Here is a 9504-nt window from a genome sequence, read left to right on the forward strand (position 1 = left end):
ATGCTGTCAGCTGCCCATTGCCTTAGAGTTTAGGAGGTACTTGCCTGTGAAGAAAGAAGTGGGGGAGAAGAAGGAAAAGGAAATGGAGCAGGTAGCACACACTGGGCCCTCTGTCTTGAGGTGTTATCTAGTTCTTGCAGGCAAGAATCTTAGGGGTGGTCTCAGGGGAGAGTTTCAGCAGAATATTCATCAGTCCACCAGGTGTGCCCTTTCGGGGTCATGATGCCCACTGATTGGTTAGTGGCAGGGTGGGTCTTTAGTCATTGCAGTGGGCCTGGCAACGCCCACCTAGTTTTGCTGCTTTTCTGGGCCTGGAGCTGAAACACAACTGAGGCTTTGATGTTCTCTCCAGGAAGGAAAGGCCAGGGGAGAAGTTGCCCTGTGGGCAAGGTCCTTGTTTTCCCAGTTTTGCCCCCTTAGAAACTGAGGGCCTTCCCCAGGTGACCGTCTGCACCTGGCTGCAAATTGCTAACCCACTGTGTTCAGCTGTCTGTCTCAGTTTCCCTGTTTCACTCACCAAGGAATTTGCCTAGCTTCTCACTGACCCGTCTCATGGGCAGTAATCTCCAAATCAGCAAGGGCATTATTTCTTTGTTGTGTGTTGTACACAGTAGGCACTCAATAGGTATTTTTTTAATTGAATTTAGAGGTACTCAAGTAGTCCACTGGATGTCTTCCCCTTCCTCAGTGCTACCCCACCAAGACTGGGTGGGCCCCCATAGCCAACTTCCTCCTCAGAGAGGAAGTTGATCAAGCTGTCACCATCCTGCATGCAATCCCCAAAGCCTTGGAGACCAAAACTGGCCGCCTCAGCGCCAGATGCTCCTTTGTGTTTTAAAGTGTGTGTCACGCACATGAGATGATGATATTATGGTTATAACACAGTGGGTGGTATCGGAGACACTCTTCACTTGGAGCCCAAGTATATAAATGCTGCAAAACTACAAAATGTTTAAATAGGTCTGGCTGTGGAAAACTCTAATATCAGCCATTTATGTAAGCAGCTTAGCATGTATGCCCAAGTTCATTTACATTATCCATTTGCTTTGTTATGTTTTGCTTTCTTTTTACAATAAACTATACATTTCTGCCAACCCTTCAGCTTTTGCTTCTTAGTCGCATTGCCATTTGCTTATGCAATATGGTGGTTTGCACATGCTTCAAAAACCTAAAGGAAACATTGTGCTACTTTTCCCTTATTTTCCTTCCACATCTGCAACCACTCCTTTCCTGTTTACTTATCTGAAAGTTCTTTTTCTCCTGCGATTAAAGCTGGGCATGAGTGCTCATCTTAAGAATCTAAGCAGACTTTCAGGATGGAGCAGACATCAAAGAGATGAATGCAGGAGTAAAGCCACAGGTTGATTATTCCAAGAACACGTGTTCAGGGAAATAGCTATAAGAATATTCTCAAATGAAAAATTTATGGTGAAAGGGACATGCAGGACTTGAGTGCCATTAGTTTAAAAGGTTTCATAACAAGGCCCACATTTAAGGTCCTTTAGATAAAGGCCTTACATTTCTGGTAAATAGCAGGTATCCCAGCAGTTAGATAACTGATCTAGAAGTAGGTATTTTATCAGACCTGGCCACAGAAAGATTGGAGACTAGAGTTGAGAAATTCAGGCTCTGAAGCCAAGTAGAAATGGCGAAGGGAGAGGAAGCCAAAGACTCCTGCTAAGAGCCAGCACAGACCAGCAGCAAAAATGGCTGAAAACTAAACCACTGAGAAGCCAAATTAAGGCCTTTTCTATCCTCCCTGCTTGTTACCAGAACTTGTCTCAAAGTGTGGAAGTGGGTTCACATCTTAGACAAGGGGAGAGGGGCTGGGGAAGCAAGGACAGGAAGCTCTTTGATAGAGAGTCTCCAAAGTTTTTGTGCTTGGTTTTCACTTTGTTTTTTAAAAAGTTTTATTAGGGAAATTTTCAGACTCTTGCAAAAATAGACAGTAATATTATGTAATGAAACCCATGTACCTATCACACAGCTTACATAATTCTCAACCGTCCGTTCCCTCAACTTTTTGAAGGTTCAGCGTCCAGCCCTCTGATTTCTATACCACCTTCTTTGGCAATTTGCCCCATTCACATGACCACAGCCACTGCTTTAGCGCCTCTGAGCCTCACGTGCAGAGCACCAGCCCCTTCCTTGGGTGGATCCTCAGCTGCCTTCTGGATCTGTCCATCCCAAGATGCCATGGTACTTCAGCCTGTAGCAGACACCCTTGGTTGCCTTTCTAGCAGCCTCCCTGCCTTGACCTTGTTTCCTGCTCTAGAACCTCACTCAGCTGATACTCAGGGATAAGTATGGTTACCGAATTTTTTGGACTATAAGACACTTCCCTCCCACCCCCCAAATTTGGGAGGAATAATGGTCGTTAATGCTGCTTTTGAGTTCTGTTTACATTGACATGGGTGAAATATTATGTTATTTATGTTATTAAATATTTCACCACATTTTCTGCTTCAAAATTTTTTTTCCTATTTTCTTCCTTTAAAACCTGGGTGCATCTTATGGTCCAAAAAATGTGGTACTCTCCAGTCCCAGGCATTAATCTTGATTAGTCTAAACTATCCATGATAATTTCATTCCCCCTTTTGGGTGATTGGCTTAAGAATATGCAAGTAATACAATCAGGCTAATGATACTTGAGGGGAAATATGCAGGAAGTAGGGGCATTTAAAGAGTTTTTCTTACTCTTATAAAGTAATGTGAGAAAGGTAGACCCTTCCTTTCTTGGAGCCACCCGATCTGCAGTTGTATCTCAGTGATGCCACTCATTGGCAAAGTGACACTAAGAAAGTCACTTAACTTCCCTGTACCTCAGTTTTCATATCTGTAAGATGCAAAACAAAGGTGCTTCAGGACTTCTCAGAGCCTTCAATCTGCTGCTTCTATGCATTCAGCATAAAAGGGGGACCCTTCTATTCAGTGCTACTCAAGCTTAATTGCCTAGGAAGGCAATTGTCCTCCAGTCAGCATTTCCTGGCATTCCACAGAATATAGCTAGAGAAATAATAAGGCAATATATTTTTCAATGAGCGAAATATCATTAGCTGACAAGTGAAATTATAGTTGAATAGAAATCAGTGTTAGTTGGAGTCTCTTAAAAAGATAAGGGCAGCAATACTGAAATTGGAACTCCCTTCCACTTGTATATGGGACTGAGCCCACATTCCACAAATATCCCAAGGCCTCTGTAAGCTAACTTGGATACTATACACTCAAATGCCTAAGAAGTCAGGAAGGAAATGAGTGAAGAAGGTGAGTATAAAAAAACACATAGTGCTAGCATGATATTAAATGGTAATTAATCCTCAGTATCAAAGACAGGAATAACAGGTACCCAGTTAAAGAGCCTGCTGATTCACCACTTTGTCTGAATAGTAAATATAGACCCAGTGGGGCAAAAGCATTCCTCCCCTCCTAAAGAAACCTCACATCTGGATTTTTACATAAATTTCCCAGCTTTTCAATATTAAGAATTAATTCAATTAATTAAAAAAAAGATGCATGGGCCAAACACACTGTTGGGTTGCCTGTTTTAGACCAACCAGGCCTGAAATAGTATCTTTTAAGGTCCATCCTTATAACTATATGAGCAATTGTAAAGTCAAACTACACAGAACAGTGAGCAATCACTCATTCTAAATTTTTGTAACCTAACCTGTCTCCTAAACAAAGAATATTCTAGAGTTTAGGTATCTTAAAATAAATAATTATAATTAAAAAGACATTTTACCATTTGCATACCTTCATATACTTATAGCAAATAGTTAATACTCTTATATATTTGATATTTTCATGTAACATATGAGGTCCGCCCAGAAGGTATCCAGCCATATAGTATGAAAAATAGAGACATTTATTGAAGAAGACAGAAGATACAAGAAGCATTGTACATGGAACAATGACACCTTAGTTCCCTACAAAATGGGCACCTTGGGACCTCACACAGTTCTCCCAATCACCATCAGCTGATCAGCTGCCCTGTCATATTTTCCTGAATCTCATCAATGGCCTGAAATCTCTTCCCTTTCAAAGGTGATTTTAGTTTTTGGAAAAGCCATAAGTCACAGGGCACCAAATCTGGGCTGTAGGGGGCTGAGTCACCTAGGTGATTTGATGTTTCACCAAAAAACTCTACACGAAATGTGATGCATGAGCGGGCGTGTTGTTGTGATGAAGCTGCCAATCACCAGTTGCCCATAGCTGTGGACTTCTGAATCATCTGAATAATTTAGTTTCCACAGAGGAATGTTCAAGCTTAACACAAAATTGGATGCAGATTCATTGCTCTACTCAGTCATTTTGAATGCAAAGGCCACACAGTACACATGCTCACTCAATGGCACCTACCACCCCCACTGACTAATACAATGAAGTCGTCCTTGTTCACACATGTGCATTCCAGTTCCCTCTCCTTGGTTGCCAGGTTACATCAATGTTGCACAAACCATTCTGGTTATGTTAAAAATGGTTGGACTTTTTCTGGACAGACCTCATAAATGCAAATATAAAATTGTAATTTAACACTTTTAAACAGTCATTGCTCAGAAAAATTGAGCCATCTTTTGCACCCAAAGTATATCACATTGTCAATTCTAACCATGAGTGCAGCAAATAATTCTTACATTACTTCAATGGGTTTTTTTTTAAATGGTTGATCGTTAAAATACAGTTTTTAGAAAAATTCTGTTATCAGGGTGTCATCACTAGTTTGCTTCTCAGATAAACAATTTTATATTCTACTGAAAAAATGTAAACAGATGGATTTTTAGTAGATCATAGTATCTGTCAAATTTACTCCATTTAATTCAGACCACTATTTGGTCCCCAAAAATAAAAGGCTTTGGGCTTTTATTAATGGCAGGTAATTAGAATAGAGCAGCTGGTCTCAAACTATTTTTTTTTTTTGCAATGACAGCTTTAGGCAGGAGAGAAGACTCTGGAAAAATTTATACACCACATTTGCTTTCCTATGTACTCATTCTCTTTTTCCAATGGAAAAATGTTGGGGATAACAATGAAGTGTCACTCTGTGGGAAAATTTGGGGAGATTATGTATGCATCTATTTTTTGCAGTTCTAGTATGGCTTATTTATTGTTTGAACAATGTCTGTATACCCTAGTCTGTAAATATGGGAAAATTCCATACTAAAACACTATTGATGCAAATATATACTACCATATATACACAGTTAACCAAAACCCCAGAGCAAACTGATAGTCATAAAGCTTAACTGAGCATGGAATGTAAGAATAGGAACTTTAAAAGACCATAACCAACCTAAAACAATATGATAAAGTACTATGAAATAGAAGTGTCCTTCTTGAAAATTATGGGATTTTCTACCAACCCTATATGCACATATGCTATAGGGCTTTGCATGCACCCTCTCTTCCTAGAATACTGAATACCAGAACTTTGTTACCCTTAATAACTCAGTAGGTTTGAAGTAGATTTTAGTTTTATGTGAAAATGAGTGCCTTTGGAATTGGCTGAGATGCTTAAGAACTAAAGACTGTACTTTGGAGAATGACTTCAAAGAGGTCATGGCCTGCATAGATTAGTACAATGTACAAAGGGATCACTTGCTTGTCTCCCTCATACATTGGAGACCCTCATAGAGGGGCCCAGCCTAGCCTTCACATCAGGACTATTTTATTAGCTGCCACTAGTGACTTTCTACCATATTAGTCCAGACCATCATCTCCTCACACCTAAAGGACCGAATACCCACTAACAATAAACGTTACCACCCTTATATTAGTAGCTAGCAGTTTAAGGTCTTTTCACCTGCAATGGAGCCTGAGAGTAATCAAGGGAATCTGAGAGTTATTTCCAATATTTCAAAAACCTAAAGGAAGTCATGCATTCACTTGTAATACAGTTGCATTGAACACTTCTTACTTTCAGTCTGGATTTATACCAACTCAGTGAAGAAATACCAGTTATCTCCTTGTGATCTGAAGTTTAGAATGACAGTTTTATCACTTTGATTAACAAAACATACTAAAGTCATCCTCACTTCCATGTCTTTGCTCAGTTTGATCCTTTCAACAGAATTTTTTGTATTCCTATTCAAATTCTCCCCATTTTTAAAGGATACACTCAGGACCTCACTTACTATAGTCCTCAGAGATCTCCCATTAGTCAAATTCCCCACCACTTGTTGATTATTTTATTTTTCTAATTTTTCAACATGTGCTAATCCTAATTGCAAACACTGGATCCTTGTCTTCTACATCACTTTTGAGTCAGCATTGCACAAACAGAATGTTCTCAACTGGGTAGGTACTCAACAAATAAATGAAACCTTTTGAAAGTAACTGATGTGAATTTGTAGGACAGTTGATAGAAGTTTGTCTATTTAGTTTATATAATTTGTAGTATCCTTAAAAAAAACTGAGGATAAGTGAAGTTTACAGACTAGGTTTTTGTCTCCCCAAACTACTATGAACATATTTATATGTGGAGAGAAATTGAAAAAAAATTACAATGAAGATCTGTATACTCTCCACCTAGATCTAACAATTGTTATCATTTTACTGTGTTTATTTCACTCTCCAGTGATCTATCTATACATATTTTTATATTATTGATGAATCATTTAAAAACAAGTCGCAGATATCATAACACTTAACTCTTAAATACTGCAGTATACATGCCCAAGAAAAGGAAGCTTTTCCTACATAACTATAATACTTATCATATCAAATAAAATCAATAATTAATTCAAAAATGTCATCTAATACTCAATTTTTATTCAATTTTCCCCTAAACTTCCCCAAAATATATATCTCTTATATCTGTCTTTTTCCTAACCAGGATCAAAAAAAGTTTTACACATCTCATTTGTTGTTCTATTTTGTAGGAAAAAGTTTTCCATATTTGAAGGTACCATGTCTTGGACTTCATCAATCTATTTAGATGATTTTAATCTAAAATAGTCCCTCTTCTTTTTTTGAGATTGATTTTTTAAAGAGATAGGCAGGTGTGCAAATAGTTTTAATAATGTTAAATAACTCTATAGGAAAAATATTTCTCAGTTTTTTTTGTTTATGAAAAAAGAAGGTCCTGTTTTGGGATTCCAAAATTTTGAAATTTAACCCAATTACCAGTTGATATAGTTCCAAATAAGATAGCCACTGAAAAGAGAAAAGAAAAGTATGAATTTCCAAGATAATAAATGGGGTCCAGCAATCACTAGCTAGGACACCTTGAGCAAGTTACTTAGCTGCTGTGAGGTTGATTTTCTGCTGCAAAAGAAGGAGATCATGCCTACTTTGTACAGTAAGGATTACTGTGAGATAGTTACGTGATTGCTTAGCATAGCACAAAAGCTTAATAAATACTGGGGTTTCCCCCTCTAAACCCCTCATTTGTCTAAGAATTGGGTATTTACAGATTGGTATATTTCCCAAATATTCTTTTTCCCCCCAAAAATTCTTTTTTTGCCAAGTCAATAAATAGCAAAACAAAGTAAAAACTGAAGTTTTACAATACATTTTAGCTTGCTTTGCTTTTGGGTTGTGTTTTGGAAGTACACCTGTGAGCCTTCATTTTGAGTTTATTATGTAAAATGATTTCAAAAAGCACTTCTAAAAGTACTTTAAGACAAAATCTAAAGAACTTATAAGTATGACACATGGACAGGAACTAAAGCGGGGGAATATGGGTGGGAGGGGGTGTGCAAGGTGGAGGGGAGTGAAGGGGAAAATGGGACAACTGTAATAGTATAATCAATAAAATAAAAAATTAAAAAAATAAAGTTTTTTTGCCAATCTGAAAAAAAAAGACAAAATCATTACTATTTTAAATTAGCATTTTCGTCTAAATGTGTTTTTAGTTTTCTTTAGGTTATATTTCTGCCAACATTGTATCTCTAAACTATAACATTGAAAAAATAGAATATAATTTCAATTACTAGGATGAGGAATGGACACAGCTCTACCAGAACTACTTTTAAAATTAAAGAGATACAATTTGAACAAGGCTTTACCATCTTACTGGCTTTCTTATTAATGAATTAATCTTTGATATGTGTTCATTCAAAAAATAAAGTACAAAAAATTATAAATTTTCTTTAAAAAATTAAAAGAAAAGCTAATTATCTTTGAAGTAAAAGATCAAATAAGTCACCAAAGATTAAAAGATAATTATTCTTATAGACCACATGTTAGAACACAAAACAAGTCGCAATAAATTTTAGACTGTAACCACATCAAGCATCTTATGGCCATAGTGGTAAGAATCTAGAAATCAATCACAAAAAAAAAATCTAAAAAACACACAAACACATTGAGGCTAAATAACATGTTACTAAACCATGAATGGGTTAATGATGTGATCAAGAAAGAAATCAAAAGATACCTTGAAATAAATGAAAATGAGAACACAACAACCCCAAATCTCTGGGACACAGAGAAAGCAGTTTTAAGAGTGAAATTCTTGGCATTACAGGCCTATCCCCAGAAACAAGAAAAATCTCAAATAAATAACATAACTTTAAAATAAAAGAACTAAAAAAAGAATTACAAAGCCCAAATGCGTAGAAGAAAGGAAATAATAAAGATCAAAGCAGAAATAAATGAAATAGGGTATAAAAAAATATGAATGATCAATGAAGCTAAGAGCTTGTCCCTTGAAAAGATAAACAGGTTTGAAAAACCTTTAACTAGACTCATCAGGAAAAAAGAAAGAGGACCCAAATTTTTAAAAAAATCAGAAATGAAAGAGTAGAAGTAAAAACTGACACCAAAGAAATACAAAGGATTGTAAGACAATATTATCAACAACTACATGCCAACAAATGGGACAATCTGGATAAAATGGATAAATTCCTAAAACCATAAATTTTCCAAAACTGAATCAGAAAGAATCAGAGAATGTGGACAGATTACAACTAGTAAAATTGAAGCAACAATTTACAAAAAAACTCCCAAGAAACAAAAGTCCTGGACCAAATGGCTTCACAGGTGAATTTTAACAAAAATTCAGAGAACACCTATCCTTCTAAAACAATTCTGAAAAGTTCAAAAAGATACCAATGGCATAACTCATAGAATTAGAACAAATATTCCAAAAGTTTATGAAAGCACAGAAGACCCTGAATAGCCACAGCAATCTTGAGAAAGAAACAAAGGCAGAAGAATCATGCTATCTAATGTCAAAATATACTACAAGGCCATAGTAATCAAAACAGCGTGGAGTTGGCATAAAAATAGACACATAATCAATGGAATGAAATAAAGAGCCCATAAATAAACTCATGGCTTTATGGCCAATTAATATTTGACAAAGAAGGCAAAAACATAAATGTGATATAGTCTATTCAATAAATAATGTTGGGAAAAATGGGACAGGTACATGCAAAAAAATGAAACTAGACCACCTTCTTACACCATGCACAAGAATAAACTCAAAGTGGATTAAAGAGTTAAATGTAAGATTCAAAACTATAAAAATCCTAGAAGAAAACATAGGCAGTAAAACCTCAT

This window comes from Phyllostomus hastatus, unplaced genomic scaffold (genome assembly GCF_019186645.2).
Source record: "Phyllostomus hastatus isolate PE091 unplaced genomic scaffold, TTU_PhHast_1.1 phas_scaffold_78, whole genome shotgun sequence".
NCBI lineage: Eukaryota > Metazoa > Chordata > Mammalia > Chiroptera > Phyllostomidae > Phyllostomus > Phyllostomus hastatus.